A 25,694-nucleotide genomic window follows, 5' to 3' on the forward strand; every position below is an offset into this window, starting at 1 on the left:
GGTGGGTGGTGTGGTGGTTGGTGTGGAGGTATAAGGTGTCAATAGGGGATTGTGATGGTTAGGGCAGAGGTGGAGGTATACGTTTTGGTTGGGAGGTGATGGTTTAGGTGGGTGGATAAGGGGTAGGTAAGGGGGTAGTTGGTTTGGGTGGTAGTACAGGGGGTAGATAATAGGATGTGATGGTTGGGGTGGAGGTGGGGGTTTAGGGGGTAGGCAAGTGGGTGTAATGCTTGGTGCGGAGGTGGAGATACAGGGTGTAGGTAGGGGTGTGTGGTGGTCAGGGTCGGAGTTGGAGTTATAGGGAGGTATAGGGGATAGACAGGGGGGTTGATGGTTGGGGTGGAAGTATAGGGGGTTGGTACGGTGGTGTGATGTTTGGAGTGGAGGTATAGGTGGTAGATAGGGGGGTGTGATGGTTGGGGTGGAGGTGGAGTTATAGCGGTTAGGTAGGGAGGTTTGATGGTTGAAGTGGAGGTATAGGTGGTAGATAGGGGGGTGTGATGGTTGAGGTGGAGGTGTAGGGGGTAGATAGGGGGGTGTGATGGTTGGGGTGGAGGTGGAGTTATAGGGGTTAGGTAGGGAGGTTTGATGGTTGGAGTGGAGGTATAGGTGGTAGATAGGGGGGTGTGATGGTTGGGGTGGAGGTGGAGTTATAGGGGTTAGGTAGGGAGGTTTGATGGTTGGGGGGGGGAGGTATAGGGGGTAGATAGGGGTGTTTTTGTTTGACGGTGTGATTGTCAGCATGTATTGTTCATCTGGATAGCCTCTGGAGACTCTCCTCTCCTCTGTCCCCCCCTCTCTTTGCTCCTCCCTCCCTATCTCCTCTGCTGCTCCCTCCCTCTGTCCGCTGCTCCTCCCTCATCTCTTCTCTGCTCCTCTCTCCCTCTATTGTCAGCTCTTCCCTCCCTCCCTCTCTCCTCTTCTCCTCCCTCTCTCCTCTAGCTCTTTATTCCCTCTCTTCTCTGCTCCTCCCTCCCTCTCTTCTCTGCTCCTCCCTCCCTCTCTCCTCTTCTCTTCTGTCCCTCTCTTCTCTGCTCCTCCCTTCCTCTCTCCTCTTCTCCTCCCTCTCTCCTCTGCTCCTCCCTCATCTCTTCTCTGCTCCTCCCTCCCTCTCTTGTCAGCTCCTCCCTCCTGCTCTTCTCTGCTCCTCTCTCCCTCTCTTGTCAGCTCCTCCCTCCCGCTCTTCTCTGCTCCTCCCTCCCTCTTTCCTCTTCTCCTCCCTCTCTCCTCTGCTCCTCCCTCTCTCTCTTCTCTGCTCCTCCCTCCCTCTCTTGTCAGCTCCTCCCTCCCGCTCTTCTCTGCTCCTCCCTCCCTCTCTTGTCAGCTCCTCCCTCCCTCTCTCCTCTTCTCCTCCCTCTCTCCTCTGCTCCTCCCTCCCTCTCTTCTCTGCTCCTCCCTCCCTCTCTCCTCTTCTCCTCCCTCTCTCCTCTGCTCCTCCGTTCCCTCTCTTGTCTGCTCTTCCCTCCCTCTCTCCTCTTCTCCTCCCTGTCTCCTCTAGCTCTTTACTCCCTCTCTTCTCTGCTCCTCCCTCCCTCTCTCCTCTTCTCCTCCCTCTCTCCTCTGCTCTTCCCTCCCTCTCTTCTCCTTCCTCCCTCTCTCCTCTGCTCCTTCCTCCCTCTCTCCTCTCTCACAGGAATGGAATCAAGCACAGTAGCCTTAGCTAGGAAAATGGGGTCAAATTGCCTTTCAGTTGCCGTAATCTTCTAATCGTTTCTAAATTACTGGAGGAGTGAATGCCTGCAATTTGTTTCTATTCTGAGGAGTCGGATGAGAGTGCCACTTCAGTTATTTCATTTTAGAATTTGTTGAACACACAAACATGTGCCATGAGCCATTTCTGGACTGTGCTGCTGTCTTTATAGTCCTATGAGAAAGATGCTGTTTGCATGCAGAAGGAAGATGGGAAAGCCATTACGGAACATGTTTAAGTACAGCACAAACATTTTTGCCATTTTGGAAGTCGGAATCCTGAAAAAGGAATTATTTGATCAATATCATTGTAGCGTAATACAGATTATATGAATTATTTGATCAATTCTGCTTTGTGTGTTTGTGTGTTTATGTGTGTGTGTGTTATTCTTTAAAAAACTCTGGTGTATTTGATCTGGGTCAAAAATATTTCCTTGTAATGTAAAATATGTTTACATTAGTTTGCCAATTTTTTTTTGAGAATGGTGACAATATTATAGATGAATAATTGATTTGTATAGCATAGTATAAATAGTATATATAGTGTATCATGTTGTATCATAATGTACATACAGTACCAGTCAAACATTTGGACACACCTACTCATTTAAGGGTTTTCTTTAATTTTACTATTTTCTAAATTGTAGAATAATAGTGAAGACATCAAAACTATGAAATAACACATGTGGATTTAAGTAGTAAACAAAAAAGTGTTAAACAAATCAAAATATATTTCATATGTGAGATTTTTCAAAGTAGCCACCCTTTAACCCTTTAGCTTTGCACACTCTTGACAATATCTCAACCAGCATCATTGAGGTAGTCATCTGGAATGTCTTGTTAAAAGTTAATTTGTGCAATTTCTTTCCTTCTTAATGTGTTAGAGTCGATCAGGTGTGTTGTGACAAGGTAGGGGTGGTACAGAATATAGCACTATCTGGTAAAAGACCAAGTCCATATTATGGCAAGAACAGCTCAAATAAGCAAAGAGAAACGACAGTCCATCGTTACTTTCAAGACAAGAACTTTGAAAGTTTCTTCAAGTGCATATGATGAAACTGGCTCTCATGAGGACCATTACAGGATAAGTTCATTAGAGTTAACTGCACCTCCGATTGCAGCCTAAATAAATGCTTCACAGAGTTCACGTAACAGAAACATCGCAACATCAACTGTTCAGAGGAGACTGTGTGAATCAGGCCTTCATGGTCGAATTGCTGCAAAGAAACCACTACTAAAGGACAGCAATAAGAAGAAAAGACTTGCTTGGACCAAGAAACACAAGCAATGGACATTAGACCTGTGGAAATCTCTCCTTTAGTCTGATGAGTCCACCGCCGTGTCTTTGTGAGACGCAGAGTAGACGAACGGATGATCCCCGCATGTGTGGTTCCCACCACAATGAAGCATGGAGGAGGAGGTGTGATGGTGTGGGGGTGCTTTGCTGGTGACACTGTCTGGGACTCATTTAGAATTCAAGGCACACTTAACCATTATGTCTACCACAGCATTCTGCAGCGATACGCTACCCCATCTGGTTTAATCTTAGTTGGACTATCATTTGTTTTTCAACAGGACAGTGACCCAAAACACACCTCCAGGCTGTGTAAGGGATATTTGACCAAGAAGGAGAGTGATGGAGTGATGCATCAGATGACCATGCCTCCACAATCACCCAACCTCAACCCAATTGAGATGGTTTGGGATGAGTTGGACTGCAGAGTGAAGAAAAAGCAGCCAAGAAGTGCTCATCATATGTGGGAACTCCTTCAAAACTTTTGTAAAAGCATTCCAGGTGACTCCCTCAGGAAGCTGTTTGAGAGAATGCCAAGAGTGTGCAAAGCTGTCATCAAGGGTGGCAACTTTGAAGAATATAAAATATATTTAGATTTGTTTAACACTTTTTTGGTTACTACTAGATTCCATATGTGTTATTTCATAGTTGTCATACCTTCACTATTATTCTACTATGTAGAAAATAGTAAAATAAAGAAATATCCTTGATTGAGTATGTGTCCAAACTTTTGACTGGTATTGTATATTGTGTATATATAGTGTATCATATTATATAATAGCGTATCATAGTGGATATATCGTTTATCATAGCGTATCGTAGTTTATATAGTGTATCATAGTGGATATATAATGAATCATAGTTTATATAGTGTATCATAGTGGATATATAATGAATCATAGTGTATATAGTGTATCATAGTGTAAATATTGTGTATCATAAAGTATATATTGCGTATCATAGTGTATAATAGTATATATATAGTGTATTATAGTGTAACTGAGTCTGGCCTGTGTGCTTCAATCCAACCCCCCCCCCCCCCCCCCCGCCCGCCCGCCCGCCCACCTCACTCAACCCCAGCTTTACCTCCGTATCAGTCTTACCCTCTGTGAAGAAGATAGCACTTCCTAGTTCCTCATCCTGACACCGCACCCAAACAAGGTGGAGGGGGACAGAGGGAGTGGGGGGTACCTCTCCACAGTAATGTGGCTTGGTTAAACTCACAGAGAGACAGATCCGCTCTAGCCAAGCATAGCAGAGCATGCCCTGATACCTCCACCTTTGAGTTTGATTTGTTTTTGTTTTTCTTCATCGCTCGTTCCCGTCACATGAAAAGAAAATTCAGCCGATGGGAACACTAAGCAAGCGAGACGAGAAGAGAAGGTGTAAGGGGGAGGGAGGAAGGGGAAGAGACGGAAGGAAGGAAGGAAGGAAGGAAGGAAGGAAGGAAGGAAGGAAGGAAGGAAGGAAGGAAGGACGGACGGACGGAAGGAAGGAAGGAAGGAAGGAAGGAAGGAAGGAAGGAAGGAAGGAAGGAAGGAAGGAAGGAAGGAAGGAAGGAAGGAAGGAAGGAAGGAAGGAAGGAAGGAAGGAAGGAAGGAAGGAAGGAAGGAAGGAAGGAGGGAAGGAAGGGGGAAAGAGAGAAAGAGGAGAATGGCACAAAGAGAGGCTGTCACACTCACTGAGATGCTGAGATATTAAAGTGATTATAATTTTCCTCTGAAAGTGGAGGGGATCGGTGGTGGTGTAGAGAGAGATAGAGGTATCAAGGCAGATCTTCTCCTCTCTCTTCCTGGAGGAGACGCGGCACACTTTTAATACCATGAGTTTAATAACAGTCAGTGGCCAACTGGCTGGCTGGCTGACTGGCTGCTTTCACTGTCTTCTCCTCTTCACATTCTCTTTCCAATGATGTGTATAATTGACTAATAATCATGTTCTCCCTCCCAGACAAAGGCAGCAGGCCCATCTCTATGTCATCGAGCTCTGCTGCACTAGCTGCCATGGATTATTACCACTCTAAAAGGACGGGGACAAGTCCCTAATCATACATTCTTCCCACCTCTAATAAAACCATTAAATGGGAATGGGGAAACATAATTGTTCATTGACTGCAGCTCTTGGTGCTAGAGAGTGTGAGAGAGTTAGAGAGAGAGAGAGAGTGGGTTAGTGTGAAACAAGCTCCGGGTTACTTTTGACTGAGTACTAGGTATTTTCCTTGTTTCACTGCATTCTATGAATGAACAGTTAGAGAGTTGTTCCTGATCTGATCACATGGTCAGGAAAACTCCTGGCCCAGGCAACGAAGTCGAACTACATGAGAGGGCATGGTTGTGGTCAGTGAGAGGTCACTCAGATAATAAAAAAATGTGTCTGTTAAAAAAATAATGTTCAATTTTTCTTTGTGTATTTCCTATGCTCCTATGCTTTCTTGATTGGTAAATGTTTGTCATGCAGGTCTCCCTTGAAAAAGACACATTGGTCTCAATGGGACTCCACCCCGCCTTAAAAAGGTGGAGCCAAGCCACTGAGACCTCAGAATTGACAGAGGCCTGGTTGGCTGCTTGTTTGTTAGCATGTTATTTTGGAAAAGGTGATGTTTCATTGTGTGTTTCTCCCAGACTACTGAGCTCCCCACTCTGTGAGGATGATCGGGCGGGACAGGCAGGAGGAGGAGGAGGGAGGAGGGGGGTGATGTCTCGTTTACAGATTATCATCATGTTGGTGGTGGGCCATCTAACTGGAGTTGTTTTTCTCTCCGTTCAGGGATCATCTCTCATCCTGTCTCATCTGCATCTCCAGCCATCACACCAGGGCCCAGCCTCCAGTTCTGACAGGGGGACAGCAAGGACAATCAGCCCCAGACACACTCACCTCTCTGGGCCGCTCACCGCTCTTTGCTCCCCTAACCGGGTCAACCAACCGCCCAGTCCACATCAGACCACTGCACTTTGGCCCGAAAGATATGTGAGGGAACAGTTACACACATACGCATGTGCGAACGCACGCGCACACACACACACACATACACGCACACACACACACACACACACACACACACACACACACACACACACACACACACACACACACACACACACACACACACACACACACACACACACACACACACACACACACACACACACACACACACACACACACACACACACACACACACACACACACACACACTCCAATAGGATAAACATTCAACACATAATGATCACAATCTATCAGTCATAGGGTCAGAGAGCTCTCTCAGTCCTCTTAGATTAGAACCTACCATTAGATGAATTGTTTCTGATCCTGTTTAAAAAGTGATTAACTTCTTTCAGCTAGGGGGCAGAATTTTTATGTTTGGAAAAATAACGTTCCCAAGGTAAACGGACTATTTCTCAGGTCCGGATGCTAGAATATGCATATAATTGACAGATTAGGATAGAAAACACTCTAAAGTTTCCAAAACTGTCAAAATATTGTCTGTGAGTATAACAGAACTGATTTTGCAGGCGAAAACCTAAGGAAATCCAACCCGGAAATGCCTTTTATTTGGAAAAATCCCTGTTCCGTTGCCTGCCCCTCCTCCATTTAAAGGGGTATCAACCAGATTCCTTTTCCAATGGCTTCCTCAGGCTGTGAACAGGCTTTTAGACATAGTTTCAAGCTTTTATTTTGAAAAATGAGCGAGATTTTTCAAAACGCGTCAGGTGTCCTTTGATTAGTTCCTGCGAGCGAGAGATGTAGCTCGACATTTTCTTTCTCTGTAGTATTGAATAGGGTACCGTCCGGTTTAAAAATTATCGATTATGTATGTTAACTTCTTATGGCTGCAAGGGGCAGTATTGAGTAGCCAGTTAAATTGTGCCCATTTCAAACGGCCTCGTACTCAATTCTTGCTCGTACAATATGCATATTATTATTACTATTGGATAGAAAACACTCTCTAGTTTCTAAAACCGTTTGAATTATTTCTCTGAGTGAAACAGAACTCATTCTGCAGCACTTTTCCTGACCAGGAAGTGGAACGTCTGAAATCGATGCTCTGTTATTCTTCATGCCTATACATGGGCACAAGACCTATTAGTATACATACACGTCATACACCTTCCTCTGGTTGTCAAGAGGCTGTGAGAGAAGAAATGAGGTGATTATCTCGATCTGAGTTGGAACACATCATCTTGGAATCTCGTGTCCACCATTTTCGGTACTCTGAATAGCGCGAGCTGGACAGTGTGATTGCCTTTTGTTTAGCTTCCGTTATAGGCGACTACAATCTCCGGCTTTGATTTTATTTGATACATGTCACCATATCATCGTAAAGTATGTTTTTTCAATATGGTTTCATCAGATTATTGAAATTTTTTCGGGAGTTTTGCTGTGTTCCGTTCTCTTCCGTTTGTTGACATGGAGAGTGTCGTGGCACCCGGCTAGCGCGCTTGCTAAATGAAGAGGGAAAGTGTCCGTTCTGAATCCAAACAACGACTGTTCTGGACAAAGGACACCTTGTCCAACATTCTGATGAAAGATCAGCAAAAGTAAGACCCATTTTATGATGTTATTTCATATATCTGCCGTAGTCGCCGGCGCCCAAGTGTTTCTGGCTATTGTGCTAAGCTAATATAACGCTACATTTTGTTTTCGCTGTAAAACACTTGATAAATCGGAAATATTGTCTGGAATCACAAGATGCCTGTCTTTCAATTGCTGTACACTATGTATTTTTCAGAAATGTTTTATGATGAGTATTTAGTTATTTGGCGTTGGTGTCTGTAATTTTTCTGTCTGCTTTCGGTGCAATTTCTGACTGTAGCTGCAATGTAAACTATGAGTTATGCCTGAAATATGCACATTTTTCTAACAAAACATATGCTATACAATAAATATGTTATCAGACTGTCATCTGATTAATTTGTTTCTTGGTTAGTGGCTATTTATATCTTTATTTGGTCGAATTTGTGATAGCTACTGATGGAGTAAATAACTGGTGGAGTAATGAAAATGGTGTCTTTTGCTAACGTGGTTAGCTAATAGATTTACATATTGTGTCTTCCCTGTAAAACATTTTAAAAATCGGACATGTTGGCTTGATTCACAAGATGTGTACCTTTCACACACATACATGCACACACACACACACACACACACACACACACACACACACACACACACACACACACACACACACACACACACACACACACACACACACACACACACACACACACACACACACACACACACACACACACTCCAATAGGATAAACATTCAACACATAATGATCACAATCTATCAGTCATAGGGTCAGAGAGCTCTCTCAGTCCTCTTAGATTAGAACCTCCCATTAGATGAATTGTTTCTGATCCTGTTTAAAAAGTGATTAACTTCTTTCAGCTAGGGGGCAGAATTTTTATGTTTGGAAAAATAACGTTCCCAAGGTAAACGGACTATTTCTCAGGTCCGGATGCTAGAATATGCATATAATTGACAGATTAGGATAGAAAACACTCTAAAGTTTCCAAAACTGTCAAAATATTGTCTGTGAGTATAACAGAACTGATTTTGCAGGCGAAAACCTAAGGAAATCCAACCCGGAAATGCCTTTTATTTGGAAAAATCCCTGTTCCGTTGCCTGCCCCTCCTCCATTTAAAGGGGTATCAACCAGATTCCTTTTCCAATGGCTTCCTCAGGCTGTGAACAGGCTTTTAGACATAGTTTCAAGCTTTTATTTTGAAAAATGAGCGAGATTTTTCAAAACGCGTCAGGTGTCCTTTGATTAGTTCCTGCGAGCGAGAGATGTAGCTCGACATTTTCTTTCTCTGTAGTATTGAATAGGGTACCGTCCGGTTTAAAAATTATCGATTATGTATGTTAACTTCTTATGGCTGCAAGGGGCAGTATTGAGTAGCCAGTTAAATTGTGCCCATTTCAAACGGCCTCGTACTCAATTCTTGCTCGTACAATATGCATATTATTATTACTATTGGATAGAAAACACTCTCTAGTTTCTAAAACCGTTTGAATTATTTCTCTGAGTGAAACAGAACTCATTCTGCAGCACTTTTCCTGACCAGGAAGTGGAACGTCTGAAATCGATGCTCTGTTATTCTTCATGCCTATACATGGGCACAAGACCTATTAGTATACATACACGTCATACACCTTCCTCTGGTTGTCAAGAGGCTGTGAGAGAAGAAATGAGGTGATTATCTCGATCTGAGTTGGAACACATCATCTTGGAATCTCGTGTCCACCATTTTCGGTACTCTGAATAGCGCGAGCTGGACAGTGTGATTGCCTTTTGTTTAGCTTCCGTTATAGGCGACTACAATCTCCGGCTTTGATTTTATTTGATACATGTCACCATATCATCGTAAAGTATGTTTTTTCAATATGGTTTCATCAGATTATTGAAATTTTTTCGGGAGTTTTGCTGTGTTCCGTTCTCTTCCGTTTGTTGACATGGAGAGTGTCGTGGCACCCGGCTAGCGCGCTTGCTAAATGAAGAGGGAAAGTGTCCGTTCTGAATCCAAACAACGACTGTTCTGGACAAAGGACACCTTGTCCAACATTCTGATGAAAGATCAGCAAAAGTAAGACCCATTTTATGATGTTATTTCATATATCTGCCGTAGTCGCCGGCGCCCAAGTGTTTCTGGCTATTGTGCTAAGCTAATATAACGCTACATTTTGTTTTCGCTGTAAAACACTTGATAAATCGGAAATATTGTCTGGAATCACAAGATGCCTGTCTTTCAATTGCTGTACACTATGTATTTTTCAGAAATGTTTTATGATGAGTATTTAGTTATTTGGCGTTGGTGTCTGTAATTTTTCTGTCTGCTTTCGGTGCAATTTCTGACTGTAGCTGCAATGTAAACTATGATTTATACCTGAAATATGCACATTTTTCTAACAAAAAATATGCTATACAATAAATATGTTATCAGACTGTCATCTGATTAACCTGTCTAGGATGAGTGTGCCGCTAGCGGCACTCCCCCCCCCCCCCACTGAAAAACCAGTGCCGCGAAATTCAAAAAAAATATTTTTTTAAAATATTTAACTTTCACACATTAAAGTCCAATACAGCTAATGAAAGACACAGATCTTGTGAATCCAGTCAACATGTCCGATTTTTAAAATGTTTTACAGGGAAGACACAATATGTAAAGATGTACATCTATTACCTAAAAACACATTAGCATAATCCACCATCTTTTATTTGTCCACCAACACCAGTAGCCATCACCAATTCGGCTAAACTAAGATATTTATAGCCCCTAACCAACAAAAAAACTCATTAGATGACAGTCTGATAACATATTTATGGTATGGGATAGGTTTTGTTAGAAAAAAGTGCATATTTCAGGTAGATGGCATAGGTTACAATTGCACCCACCGTCACAAATGGAATAGAAAAACTACTTAGAGCAACGTGTTTACCTACTTACTAATCATCAAACATTTCGTAAAAATACACAGCATACACGAATCGAAAGACACAGATCCTGTGAATACAGACAATATTTCAGATTTTCTAAGTGTCTTACAGCGAAAACACAATAAATCGTTATATTAGCATAGCACATACCACATAGCAGCCCAGCATTGATTCTAGCCAAAGTGAGCGATAAAAGTCAACATCGCCAAAAGATATTAATTTTTTCACTAACCTTCTCAGAATTCTTCCGATGACACTCCTGTAACATCACATTACAACATGCATATACAGTTTGATCGCAAATGTGGATATTTAGCCACCAAAATCGTGGTTATACAATGAGAAAAGTAGCCGAGCTGGTCAGAAAATGTCCTTGCGCCACTTAGACAGTGATCTACTCTTATACATAAATACTCATAAACGTGACTAAAAAATATAGGGTGGACAGGGATTGATAGACAATTTAATTCTTAATACAATTGCGTTATTACATTTTTTAATTTATCCTTACTTTTCAATACAGTTTGCGCCAAGCGAAGCTACGTCAAAAAACATGGCGTCCTAAGCCACTAAAATGTTTCGACAGAAACACGATTTATCATAATAAAAATGTCCTACCTTGAGCTGTTCTTCCATCAGTATCTTGGGCAAAGGATCCTTTCTTGGGAGAAATCGTCTTTTGGTGGAAAGCTGTCCTCTTGCCATGTGGAAATGACAACTGCGTTCGGGATGAACTGAAAAGCGTGCCCAACTATTCACATCGTTGCAAAAATAAATGTCCCAAAATCGCACTAAACGGATATAAATTGCTATAAAACGCTTTAAATTAACTACCTTATGATGTTTTTAACTCCCATAACGAGTAGAAACATGACCCGAGTAATATTACCCCCTTCACTAATGCTTGGAAAAGGTGCGGGCCGGTGTCCTCTAGGCGCATGACGCAGCTCCAAAAGAATGACTAGCTTCAGGGTTTTTTCATTTGTAGGGCCTGTGAACGCGCAATCGACCCCATTGGAATCGTCATCACGTAAAGGCATCCAGGGGAAGACGTAAGAAGTGTCCGTATAGTCATAGCAAAATCAGTGCCCTTTTAACTGACTTCAGAACAGTGGCCAACATTTCTGAAATCTGAATCCATGTCAGGGAAATTGCTGTAGAATGGGCTCTGTTCCACTTAGAGACAAAATTTCAACTCCTATAGAAACTATAGACTGTTTTCTATCCAATAATAATAATAATATGCATATTGTACGATCAAGGATTTTGTGGGAAGCCGTTTAAAAAAAGTACCCAATTAGCATAAATAGCCTAAACAGCGCCCTCATCCCCAACAGGTTAATTTGTTTCTTGGTTAGTGGCTATTTATATCTTTATTTGGTCGAATTTGTGATAGCTACTGATGGAGTAAATAACTGGTGGAGTAATGAAAATGGTGTCTTTTGCTAACGTGGTTAGCTAATAGATTTACATATTGTGTCTTCCCTGTAAAACATTTTAAAAATCGGACATGTTGGCTTGATTCACAAGATGTGTACCTTTCATCTGGTGTCTTTGACTTGTTAATGTGTGAAAGTTAAATATTTAAAAAAAAAAAAAAATTGAATTTCGCGCCCTGCACTTTGAGCTGGCTGTTGTCATAAGTGTACCGACGTCGGGCTTGCACGCCAAACAGGTTAAAAACAACCTGAGGATTGATTATAAAAAACGTTTGACATGTTTCTACGAACATTACGGATACTTTTGGGAATTTTCGTCTACCTTTCAGGACCGGAACGAGCCTGTGGTTTTCTGAACATAACGCACAAACCAAATGGTGGTTTTTGGTTATAAAACAAATCTTTATCGAACAAAAAGAACATGTATTGTGTAACTGGGAGTCTCGTGAGTGCAAACATCCGAAGATTATCAAAGGTAAGCGATTAATTTTATTGCTTTTCTGACTTTCGTGACCAAGCTAATTTGCGGCTAGCTGTTCTTACTGTTTTTGTCTAGTGATTGATAAACTCACAAACGCTTGGATTGCTTTCGCTGTAAAGCATATTTTCAAAATCTGACACGATAGGTGGATTAACAACAAGCTAAACTGTATTTTGGTATATTTCACTTGTGATTTCATGATTATAAATATTTGTAGTATTTTTTTTTTATTTGGCGCTCTGCCATTCAGCGGTTGTTTACGAAAATGATCCCGCTAACGGGATCCGTGCGGCAAGAAGTTAACTTTCATCCTGAAAGTGATAGTACAATCCCTCTCTCTCCGACAGTGGTGTACGGGTTGTCTCCATTCCAATTACTGCTCGCTTAAGTGATCGCTGAGTCAAGTCTGAAGATAGACATGGCATCCTGACTCATTCAGGACACAGAGCCGAGCACAGATTACTCACTGTCTGAGGTCTTTTGTCCAGGGAGCTGACAGATCAATCTAGAACACTCTACAGGATTACATTTGTCTGAGTAAACGCTGTAGCTGTAGAATAAGGTGTGTCTGTCCAATTCTTTAACTATGGACCTAATGAAGTGTTTATTTTTCTATGGTGTGTAGCTAACGACCTTAATTTTATCGTGCTCAGCTCAGTCTCACCTCAAGTCACCTGGCCTCACTGATTCAGTTCACTTCTGAGTGCAGCTAGGTTTAAGACACATACACACATAGGATTTCTTGTAACACCTGGTACTTGAAAATAGACAGACACAAATACACATATGCACATGCATGCGCACACACACACACACACACACACACACACACACACACACACACACACACACACACACACACACACACACACACACACACACACACACACACACACACACACACACACACACACACACACACACACACTTCTTGTACACCCACACTTCTTGTACACCCACAATACAAAATCCACACACAAAAAAACTGTTTTGTCCTGCACATATACGATGTGGTCCCTAGCCCATCTCTCTGAGCTCCCTTCCACACTAGCTACCTACAGTAGTGGCCTACCTTGTTTATCACAGTCGCTCAAAATGGGTTTAATGTCTCCTGCGGTTTGTAAGAAGAGAGATTACTCCATGCCATGGTTTCCACGTATGTCCTGCGGTTTGTAAGAGGAGCGATTACTCCATGCTCTGCATTACAAGTATGTGCTGTCTGTGATCCCACGCCCAACTGACTTGTTTCACAGTTGTGGCTATTGTAGCCGACAATCAAACATGATGCTGTCCCCTTAATCTTGTTTTGGAGTAGATTGGTCAAAACAATCCCTCTCCTGCAAACAGCTCTAGAAGCAATGATTAGGACTGTTAGAGTGACCGTATTACACCGGTGGTCACGGGTCATGAAGGCAGTCAAATTCCACCTGACCGTTTAGTCACAGTAATTAGGCTTCTCCAAGCTCTGATGCTGCTGATGGTCATTAGTAGCCTTCCATACTTGCTAACTGCCTGTTAATCAGCACTCTATTGTCCCTCTAATCACTCTGACATCAATGCAAATGTAATCGAAAGTCTAATCAAACACTTCATGAAAGCCCATGAGCTAATGTTGCATAACATTTATATAGGCTTTGCAATTGTGTGAGAAAACAGAGTGATGGCCTCTATTAAAAAGAGGAGCATCCCATCAGCTTTCTATAGACTAGGCCTACTATATTTATTTATCAACTTTCCTAATATTAATGAAATTGCTTCTCTTTACAAAAGGAGTATAGCTTACCTGGCTGGCATGAAAATAAACAATGGGAAAAGTGTCCTTCATTCGCTATTTAAGTGCATAGATGACATGTATTTTTCCCCTGCCCCTGTTTCGAGACAGGTGCATTATAACGGTGCATTCTAAATCCAAACAAATTTCACACATATATTATTTAGTATATGTAAAGACAAGATTAAATCAAGAATAGTCTGATGGGTGACAATATTAGCCTATCACTTGTGAATTATATATTATGACTTGTGAATGATGCCCAGCGTAAGGCAAAAAATAAATCATAATCCCATACCTCATGTAGCCTCGCCCATAGACCTATATGTTTTAGTAAGGTTTGTATCACAACTAAAGTGGCCAAATAAAGTGGCCAAATAAAATGAAGCACATTAGAGCCTAACTAGCATACATACATACACAGCACATGAGTTTCAAGTATGGCGAAAATCTTTTTCACCATAAAAATGCCCCTTTATAATAAAAGCAGTAAATGCAAAATCACATTTGTGGTCACTTTTGATAATGGTGTTTTCAGCTAATGGAACATTCGGGCTTATAACCTACTGCCGTGTGCACATCGGTGAGCTTAGAATGTGAAGAAATAGTCTAATTGTTTAGCAACATTTTAAGCTAAATGTTCGGATCTGTTGCATTAGCCTCATTGCTTGAGAAAGGTTTTGATGCTAGTGGTTGTATTAATTTGGCATCTATCGCATCCCACAACTGTCCCAGACTATGTTTGGAATATTTATTTCTTGCACCAAAAATATTAGGCCAAATGTTGTACTATGGGGATAGTAGATTGACATAGGCAAGTGCTTTTGCTTTTAGTTAGGCCTACTCATCTTATTAGCTGACGCAATGTAAATGTGGACAGTTCTTCCAATATCTTCAATATGCACCTCGGAATTGAATAAGGACACTGTCTTCACTTGTAACCTGTGAGAAAGAGCCATATTAGTGAGAGGTGCTTCAGAGCACGCAGCACTCAGGGAAAATTGAATTATAATTATTATATTTAGCACAAGGAAACAACGGCTACTGGCAGCAAAAGGCATGGATTTTTTTAGGGTGCATTACGGACACACAAAGGGGATGCTGCCGGGAAATTCTAAGCATTATCAAGTGCCTGTCAAATATGACCGACCAGCTCGATTCGGTCTTATGTAACAAAATTAAGTAATTCTGCTTTGAAAGTTGATAAACTTGTCACCACACTTTTGAGAAAATGGCCCTTGAATGTTCGGCACACACACTGGAGAGCTCTTCTTTGTCTACACACATTCAGCATTGTTCACACCCTCTTAAGCCTTATCCCCACCATCTCTTGAAGGAGTCGCATGTGAGGCCATGTACTAAACAACCAAAGATTTCAAGACTAAAGTCTGGTTAATACTACGGGTGTAGAGGGCCAGAGTGTGGCCAGAGTGTGCTCAGAGGGCCAGAGTCTGGAGGGCCAGAGTGTGCTCAGAGTGCACTCTGGGCATTTGTAAACTCAAAGCGTTGTCAGATTGTCCGTTTTTAAATTAAAGAGCACACACTTGACGTTCTGGCCGAGGAGCAGGGTTGATTTGAGCGTTCTGACCTAATAACAGCAGTCAAGCACACAAGCTAACTGGCTAACATTGGCTAGCTAGCTACTTCCAGACACAAATGAGAGAACAGCTCAATAACCATTTTACTCACCCTAGAAGAGCTGGTTAGGCTGTTTTAATGTTATCTAGAGCGTTGGTGACTGCACCTGTGCTGCTAACAACAATTTAATTACGCATTTTTGCCAACGTTTACTGACACCGGCAATATTCAACGGGTGTTGAGTATTTGTAAATTCGTCAGTTATTCTGTGCTCTGGCACACTCAGATGAGAGTGCTCTGAAATCGGAGTAGATAGCGATTGAATTTACCAGCTACGTCTATCGACAGTTGTCGCAGTGACATCATGAACATTCTACTGAAATGGTTACTTGCATAGTGGAATCTTTTGTTTAGACATAGCTAGCTAGCTAAACGATCAACCATAATCCCAACTCATAATGCTAATCCCAACTCATAACCTGCATGAATCTGTGCAGGTAGCTAACCAACCAAGTTCAATGTTAACTAGCTAGCAAACATTAGGCTATAACTAGCAATGCAAATGGATCTGAGATATGAATAATATTACGAGACAGATCATACACGTAACTTTAGCTAGCGAGCCAGCCAGCTAACGTTAGTAGTTTACAGTACGCTATAACTTGAAATGAAAAGGACTGGCAAAATTAGAAACGTGTAATATCTTAAAATGCAGCTAGCTAGACTATCTTACCCATATATAGTACCAGTCAAAAGTTTGGACACACCTACTCATTCAAGGGTTGTTCTTTATTTTACTATTTTCTATATTGTAGAATAATAGTGAAGACATCAAAACTATGAAATAGCACATATTGAATCATGTAAATCAAATCAAATTTTATTGGTCACATACACATGGTTAGCAGATGTTATTGTGAGTATAGCGAAATGCTTGTGCTTCTAGTTCTGACAGTGCAGCAATATCTAACATTTATTCTAACAATTCCACAAAAAAATAACTAAGGCACACAAATCTAAGTAAAGGAATGAAATAAGAATATTTACATATACGGTAAATATAGGATGAGCAATGACAGAGCGGCATAGGCTCTGTTCTATATTCTATATAGGCTCTATATTTTTATTATTATTTTTTTTTTTAAATCCCAGCCCCCATTCCCACAGGAGGCCTTTTGCCTTTTGGTAGGCCTTCATTGTAAATACAATTTTGTTCTTAACTGACTTGCCTAGCTCAATAAAGGTTAACTAAAACATTTAAAAAAATATGCAAGATGGAATAGATGGTATAAAATACGTAGTATGTAGTATGTAATCAAAAAACGTTCCGCCCCTTTAAAAAAAATGTTTAGCCTAAAATGACATACCCATACCCAAAAGCAACCGTTGTTTTGTATTTTTTTGTACCATCATTTTTGAAATGCAAGAGAAAGTCATAATGTATTATTCCAGCCCAGGTGCAATTTAGATTTTGACCACTAGATGGCAGCAGTGTATGTGCAACGTTTTAGACTGATACAAAAAACTTTTGCATTTCTGGTCAACATTTTGCATCAAGACTGCCCAAATGTGCCTAATTTGTTTATTAAACATATCAAAATATATTTAACATTTTAGATTCTTCAAAGTAGCCACTCTTTGCCATTCTCTTCACCTGGAATGAGTTTCCAACAGTCTTGAATGACTTCCCACATATGCTGAGCATTTGTTGGCTGCTTTTTCTTCACTCTGCAGTCCAACTCATCCCAAACCACCTTCATGTCTTAAAGTAATTATTGACTGTCGTTTCTCTTTGCTTATTTGAGCTTTTCTTGCCATAATATGGATTTGTCTTTTACCAAATAGGGTTATCTTCTGTATACCACCCTTACCTTGTCACCACTCAACTGATAGGCTCAAACGCATTAAGAAGGAAAGACATTGCACAAATTAACTTTTAACAAGGCACACCTGTTAATTGAAATGCATTCCAGGTGACTACCTCATAAAGCTGGTTGAGAGAATGCCAAGAGTGTGAAAAGCTGTCATCAAGGCAAAGGTTGGCTACTTTTAAAAATCTCACATATAAAATATATTTTGATTTGTTTAACACTTTTTTGGTTATTACCATCAGTAAAGGTAGCAGACCAGCATTGATGTAAGGAAGAGAATTGACAATGTCATTGATTAACGTGTTGACATTGGTAATGTACTGCATTGACATGTGTGATCCATTCCTTCCCTCTGTCACCTGGACAAAGGAGGTGTGAGTGGGACTGATGAAATCAAGAACATTTTCCAGAGCCCTGAGGGTTATCCAGCCCCATCGATGGACCGAATGATGAGGCTCTCCAGGGCAAAACACAAACGGAGGGAGGAGAGAGAGAAGGAGAGGAGATAAATGGACTAAGGGAGGGAACCTTACAGTACATGAATAGAAGAGAAACAAAATCTTTGTAGAATGTAGAATTCTTTGTAGAATTCTTTGGCCGGATTCTTACATACTGTAACTGTATAACTGTCCTATTCACTGTTAAAATAGACTGGCTACTGACTACCACTCTATCGAAAGCCAAAATATCCAAGGAAAGATTTGCTGTATTTACCTGACTGGTCCTATCTCACATACAATGTTTTAGCTCTACACATTAAGGCTGTAACGGAGACGCAAAGAGTAAGGAAGAATGTGCAGTCAGTGAGTTTATTAGGAATGAACATGGAATGAATACAAAAACAGCAGCAGCGTCTAAACCTGAAAGCAGGAAACAATACCACCTAATGGGTGATACAACGGAGTGCTAGATAAAGGGGAAATAATCAGGGAGTGATGACGTCCAGGTGTGCCTCATGATGGGGCACAGGTGTGTGTAATGATGGTTGCCAGGTGTGCGTAATGATGAGTTGCCAGGAACGGTGGATAGTAGACCGGTGACGTCAAGCGCCGGAGCCGGAGTAGACGCGATAGTGCCCCCCGACCTGCGGATCCAGTCGCAGGATGACGGCCGGACAGGGGGAATCACCAAGGGCGAGGAGCAGTCCGGTCCGGTTCGGTTGGCGAAGGTGGAAACCTCGGATGATGTTGGGATCTAGAATGTTGTCCACCAAAAACCCAACACCGCTCCTCTGGACTGTACCCCTTCCAGTCCACCAGGTACTGCAGCCAACCCCCTCAACATCAGGAGTCCAGGAGGGATCTGACAGCATAGGCGGGGCTTCCCTCGATGTCCAGCGGAGGTGGAGGGCTGTCGAGGGGGACAGCATCAGCCAGGGGACCAGTAACTACTGGCCTGAGGAAGAAAACATGAAAAGAGGTTGAGATCCGGTAGTTAGTGGGAAGCTATAATTGGTATGTTACCTCATTGACCCTCCCGAGGACTTTGAATGGTCCCACAAACCGGGGTCTCAACTTCCGGAAGGGCAGGCGGAGCAGGAGGTTCCTGGTGGAGAGGCAGACGCGATCACCAGGATGGCACACAGGAGCCTGGCTGCGGTGACGGTCTGCCTGCTCCTTTTGGCGGTGGACAGCGTATTGGAGCTTCACGTGGGCAGCGTTCCAAACCTCCTCTGCTAGCCAAAACCACGCGTCCACTGCACGGGCGAGTGGGCTGACCGTGACCCCCATCTTCTCCATAAAAGCTCTCCATACCCGCGATGTGAATTAGGGACCACGATCAGCGACGATGTCTTCCGGTAGGCCATAGTGCCAGAAGACCTGCTTGAACAGTCCCTCAACAACCTGAAGAGCGGTAGGGAGACCAGAGAGATGGATCAAATGGCAGGATTTGGAGAATCTCTCCACAACAACCATAACAGTGGTGAAACAATCAGACAGAGGAAGATCAGTAACAAAATCTATGGAGAGATTATAACAAGGCCACTGAGGCACAGAGAGGGGCAGAAGTTTTCCTGCTGGAGTGTGCGGGGGAGATTTGGTTTGGACACATATGGAGCAGGAGTTGACTTAGCAGGCTAAGTCCTGCGCCAAGGTGGACCACATAACGTAGATGGATTGAGCGGTGCGGGTGATACCTTAGGGTCCAGTGGCAAGGGATGTGTGAGTCCAGGTCAATAGCCGATCCCGTACCTCAGTGGGAACGTAGGTGCGTTCCGGAGGACAGGTAGCAGGCCGACGTCTGCGTCTATGTCCCAAAGCACGGGGGCAACGATTCGGGAGGGCAGTGTGATGGGCGCACTCAGGACAAGAACCTCTCCCGAATCGTGGAGATGGGACAGGGAATCGGCTTTGATGTTCTTTGACCCTGGGCGGTCTGACAGGGTGAGGTTGAATCTCGTAAAGGAAAGGGCACACCTTGCTTGGCGCAGGTTCAGCCACCTCCGTATGTACTCCACATTCCGATGGTCGGTGAGGATGAGAAACGGGTCCGTGGTGCCCTTCAGCCAGTGTCTCCACTCCTCTAATGCCAACTTCACCACCAGGAGGTCCCGGTCACCAATGTCATAGTTACTTTCTGCAGGAGACAGATTTTTAGAGTAGTATGCACATGGATAACATTTTTGTGTAATTCCTTGATGTTGTGACAGGATGGACAACACGCCCACTTCTGAGGCATCCACCTCCACCATGACGGGCAGCCTCCACCACGACGGGCAGCGTAAAATCTGGGGGTTTCAGCAAAAGGGCTGATGTGAAATGTCCCTTCAATAGACAGAAGGCGTCATCGGCTGCAGAACTCCACACCAAACACTATGGAGCTCCTTCATAACCACTCCCTGTGTGCTGATCCGATATTCCAAGAAGGAGACGGTGGCCTGATGCAACTAGCACATCTCTGCACAAATGTTTCTACAGGAGGCGTCCCAGGACTTCCCGGATGTGGGCGATGTCCTCCTCCAAGTTGGATAAGTAGATCAGGATGTTGTCGATATACACGACCCCCTGACGCTCAAGCATGTCCCTGAACACCTCGTTCACGAATGCCTGGTACACCGACCGGGCATTGGCTAATTCAAAAGGCATCACCAAGTACTCGTAGTGCCCAGAAATTATGCTGAAGGCTGTCTCCCATTCATCACCCTCCTGGATGCAGATCAAATTGTAGGCCCTCTGCAGGTCCAGCTTCGTAAAAAAACGGGCCCTGCGGATCTGTTCGATGGTGGACAGCACGAACGGGAGGGGGTAGTGCTACTTGGTGGTGACGGCATTGAGACCTCTGTAGTCAATACACGGATGAAGACCCCCTCCGTCTTGGCCACGAGGAAGAAACTTGAAACCATTTGAGAGCTTCCTGGATGTACTCCTCCATAGACTTGGTTTCAGCCACCGACAAAGGGTAGACTCGGCTGGGTAGAGGCACAGAGTCTGTAAGCAGGTTGATGGTACAGTCCCAGGGGCATTGAGGAGGGAGACAGGTGGGGCGGGTCTTGGAGAAAACCTCTGGGACGTCGGCCTAAACACTGCATACGTCGGCTCAATTGGAAATTAGGTAGTGGAGGATTGTTTAGAGGGTGAGGTAGTGGTAGGATTGTTTAGAGGGTGAGGTAGTGGAGGTATTGTTTAGAGGTTGAGGTAATGGGGTATTGTTTAGAGGGTAAGGTAGCAGGGGTGTGTTTAGAGGTTGAGTTAGTGTGGGAGTGTTTAGAGTGTGAGGAAGTGTAGTATTTAGAGGGTGAGGTAGTGAAAGAGTGTTTAGAGGGTGAGGTAGTGGAGAATCATTTAGAGTGTGAGGTAGTCTAGTGTTTAGAGGGTGAGGTAGTGGGGTGTTTAGACGGTGAGGTAGTTGAGTGTTTAGAGGGTGAGGTAGTCGAGTGTTTAGAGGGTGAGGTAGTGGAGATGTGTTTAGAGGTTGAGGTAGTGGGGTATTGTTTAGAGGGTGAGGTAGTGGGGGAGTGGTTAGAGGTTGAGGTAGTGGGGGAGTGTTTGGAAGTTGAGGTAGTGTAGTATTTAGAGGTTGAGGTAGTGAGACATTTTTTAGAGGGTGAGGTAGCGTGGGAGTGTTTAGAGGGTGAGGAAGTGGAGTATTTAGAGGGTGAGGTAGCGGAGGAGTGTTTAGAGGGTGAGGTGGTGGGGGATTGCTTAGAGGGTGAGGTAGCGTGGGAGTGTTTAGAGGGTGAGGTAGTGGGGTATTGTTCATAGGTTGAGGGAGTGGGGAGTGTTTAGAGGGTGAGGACGTGGGGGAGTGTTTAGAGGGTGAGGTCGTGGGGTGTTTAGATGGTGAGGTAGTGGGGTGTTTAGAGGGAGAGGTATTTGATTGTTTTAAAGGGTGAGGTAGTTGAGTGTTTAGAGGGTGATGTAGTGGAGGAGTGTTTAAAGGTTGAGGTATACAATTGTTTAGAGGGTGAGATAGCAGGGGTGTGTTTAGAGGTTGAGGAGGTCGGGTATTTTTCAGTGGTTGAGATATTGGTGGAGTGTTTAGAGGGAGAAGTAGAGTAGGACTGTTTTGAGGGTGGGGTAGTGGGGTTTTTAGAGGGTGAGGTAGTGGGGTGTTTAAAGGGTGAGGTAATTGAGCGTTTAAAGGGTGAGCTAGTGTAGTGTTTAGAGGGTGAGGTAGTGGAGGTGTGTTTAGAGGTTGAGATGGTGGGGTATTGTTTAGAGGTTGAGGTAGTGGGGAAGTGTTTAGAGGTTGAGGTAATGTAGTATTTATAGGGTGCGGTAGAGGAGCAGTGTTTTGCGGGTGAGGTAATGGAGATCCATTTAGAGGGTGAGGTAATGTAGTGTTTAGAGGGTGAAGTATTGGGGTGTTTAGAGGGTGAGGTGGGGGGGTTAGAGAGTGAGATAGTTGAGGAGTTTTTAGAGGGTGAGGTAGTGGGCGAGTGTTTAGAGTTTAGGTGGTGGGGTATTGTTTAGATGGTGAGGTAGTGGAGGATTGTTTAGAGGGTGAGGTAGCGGGGGAGTGTTTAGAGGGTGAGGTAGTGGAGGATTGTTTAGAGGGTGAGGTAGTGTAGTGTTTAGAGTGTGAGGTAGTGGGGGAGTGTTTAGAGGGTGAGGTAGTGGGGGAGTGTTTAGAAGGTGAGGTAGTGTAGTGTTTAGAGTGTGAGGTAGTGGAGGAGTGTTTAGAGGGTGAGGTAGTGGGGGAGTGTTTAGAAGGTGAGGTAGTGGGGTATTGTTTAGAGGGTGAGGTAGTGGGGGAGTGTTTAGAGGGTGAGGTAGTGTAGTATTTATATGGTGAGGTAGAGGAGGAGTGTTTAGAGTGTGAGGTAGTGGGTAAATGTGTTTAGACGGTGAGGTAGTGGAGGAGATTTTAGAGGGTAAAGTAGTGGGGTGTTTAGAGGGATACTTCCTGTGGTGTTTAGAGGGTGAGGTAATTGAGCGTTTAAAGGGTGAGGAAGTGGAGTATTTAGAGGGTGAGGTAGCGGAGGAGTGTTTCGAGGGTGAGGTAGTGGGGTATTGTTCATAGGTTGAGGGAGTGGGGGGTGTTTAGAGGGTGAGGAAGTGGGGGAGGTTTTAGAGGGTGAGTTATTGGAGGAGTTTTCAGACGGTGAGGTAGTCTGGTGTTGGCGAGGGTGAGGTAGTGGGGTGTTTAGAGGGTGAGGTAGTGGAGAAGTTTTTAGAGGGTGAGGTGTTTAGAGAGTGAGATAAGGGAGGAGTGTTTAGAGGTTGAGGTAGTGTGGTATTATTTAGAGGGTGAGGTAGCAGGGGAGTGTTTATAGATTGAGGTAGTGGGGTATTGTTCAGAGGTTGAGGTATTGCAGTATTGTTTAGGGGGTGAGGTAGTGGGGGAGTATTTAGAGGGTGAGGTAAGGGGAAGTGTTTTGAGGGTGAGGTAGTGGGGGAGTATTTAGAGGGTGAGGTAGCGGAAAGTGTTTAGAGGGTGAGGTAGTGGGGTATTGTTTAGAGGTTGAGGTAGTGGGGTACTGCTTAGAGGGTGATGTAGTGAAGGAGTGTTTAGATGGTGATGTAGTGGTGGAGGTTTTAGAGGGTAAGGCAGCGGGGTGTTTAGAGTGTGAGGTATTGGAGGAGTTTTAGACGGTGATGTAGTCTGGTGTTTGCGAGGGTGAGATAGTGGGGTGTTCAGAGGGTGAGGTAGTGGAGAAGTTTTTAGAGGGTGAGGTAGTGGGGTGTTTAGAGGGTGAGGTAGTGGAGGAGTGTTTAGAGGTTGAGTTAGTGGGGTATTATTTAGAGGGTGAGGTAGCAGGGGAGTGTTTAGAGGGTGAGGTAGTGGAGTATTGTTTAGAGGTTGAGCGAGTGGGGGAGGGTTTTTAGGGTGAGTTTGTGCAGTATTGTTTAGAGGGTGAGGTAGTGGGGGAGTGTTTATAGGGTGAGGTAGTGGGGGCGGTATGGTTTTGACTGAAGTTTTGGAGTGTTTAGAGGGTGAGGTAATGTTCAGCCGAATACATTAATTGAGAGTAGGCGAGTGTTTTGGCAGAAGGGGCTAGCTTTGTAAATGAGTGATGTTATCAGTCTCTTCGCTCCCTCCCTCTCTCTTTCTATTTTTTTCTGCTGCGATGGTGAAATATCTGTATTGTTTACGCAGAAGATTAGGGTGGAATTGGGCAGAAGCCGGTTGTTCTGCCAAGATAGAGATAAGATAAAGGATTTTCCCTTCCAAAGCAAGGAGTCTGTGCCACGCGCTGGCCTGCCTTATCTGAGAGCCAGGCAGACGTACCAAATGAAGTTGTTCATTGTAATTACCGTGGCAGGAGTAGATTTCATAAGGAGATTTAGGAAAGCAGACGCCGTGATGTTAATACTGGGAGAGCCCTGGCCACTCACACTCCTCCTCATTTGGGCATTTAACCCTCTCTCTGTTTTTCTCTCCTCATTTAACCCATCTGTCAATTTGTCGTTCCTTCTTCCTTAACCCTTCGTCTTTCATAGCCTTTCCTCTATATTCATCACTCTCACTTTGTACATTCTGTTTTCTTTCAATTTATCCACTCTCTTCTCTATGCTCTTTTCTCCCTGCTCCCTACTCCTCCCTCTCTTCTCTCTGATCCCTACTCCTCCCTCCTCCCTCCCTCCTCTCTGCTCCCTACTCCTCCCTCTCTTCTCTCTTCTCTCTGCTCCCTACTCCTTCATCTCGCCTCTCTGCTCCCTACTCATCCCTCCCTCCTCTTTGCTCCCTACTCTTCCCTCTCATCTCTATGCTCTCTTCTCCCTGCTCCCTACTCCTCCCTCTCTTCTCTCTGATCCCTACTCCTCCCTCCCTCCTCTCTGCTCCCTACTCCTCCCTTTCGGCTCTCTTCTCTCTGGTCCCTACTCCTCCCTCTCGTCTCTCCTCTCTCTGCTCCCTACTCCTCCCTCTCTTCTCTCTGATCCCTACTCCTCCCTCCTCCCTCCCTCCTCTCTGCTCCCTACTCCTCCCTCTCTTCTCTCTTCTCTCTGCTCCCTACTCCTTCATCTCGCCTCTCTGCTCCCTACTCATCCCTCCCTCCTCTTTGCTCCCTACTCCTCCCTCTCATCTCTATGCTCTCTTCTCCCTGCTCCCTACTCCTCCCTCTCTTCTCTCTGATCCCTACTCCTCCCTCCCTCCTCTCTGCTCCCTACTCCTCCCTTTCGGCTCTCTTCTCTCTGGTCCCTACTCCTCCCTCTCTTCTCTCCTCTCTCTGCTCCCTACTCCTCCCTCTCTTCTCTCTTTTCCCTACTCCTCCATTTCTTCTCCGCAGCTGTCACGTGTGTTCCTTCTTCGGCCTCTAGGTCACCAGGCTGCTCGTTATGGCGGACACCTGTCACCATCATTACGCGCACCTGCGCATCATCAGACACACCTGGACTCCATCACCTCCCTGATTACCTTCCCTATATATGTCTCTCCCTTTGGTTCCTTCCCCAGGTGTTGTTGTTTCTGTTTCAGTGTTAAGTCTGTGCGTTGTTCGTGTTGCTGGTTTTGTGTTTATTTAAGAATAAAACACTCACTCCCTGAACTTGCTTCCCTGAACTTGCTTCCCGACTCTCAGCACACATCGTTACAGCAGCTGTGTTTATGTGAATCATGTGTTGAAGTAGAACATCTCTAAAAGGGTCATAAATCCAAAGGGTCTATTACCTGCAGCATATTTAATATTTACCCCTGTCAACCTTAGAAGACCCCAATAGCTAGTCAATGTAAAAACTACGTT

This window comes from Salvelinus namaycush, chromosome 4 (assembly GCF_016432855.1).
Source record: "Salvelinus namaycush isolate Seneca chromosome 4, SaNama_1.0, whole genome shotgun sequence".
Classification (NCBI taxonomy): domain Eukaryota; kingdom Metazoa; phylum Chordata; class Actinopteri; order Salmoniformes; family Salmonidae; genus Salvelinus; species Salvelinus namaycush.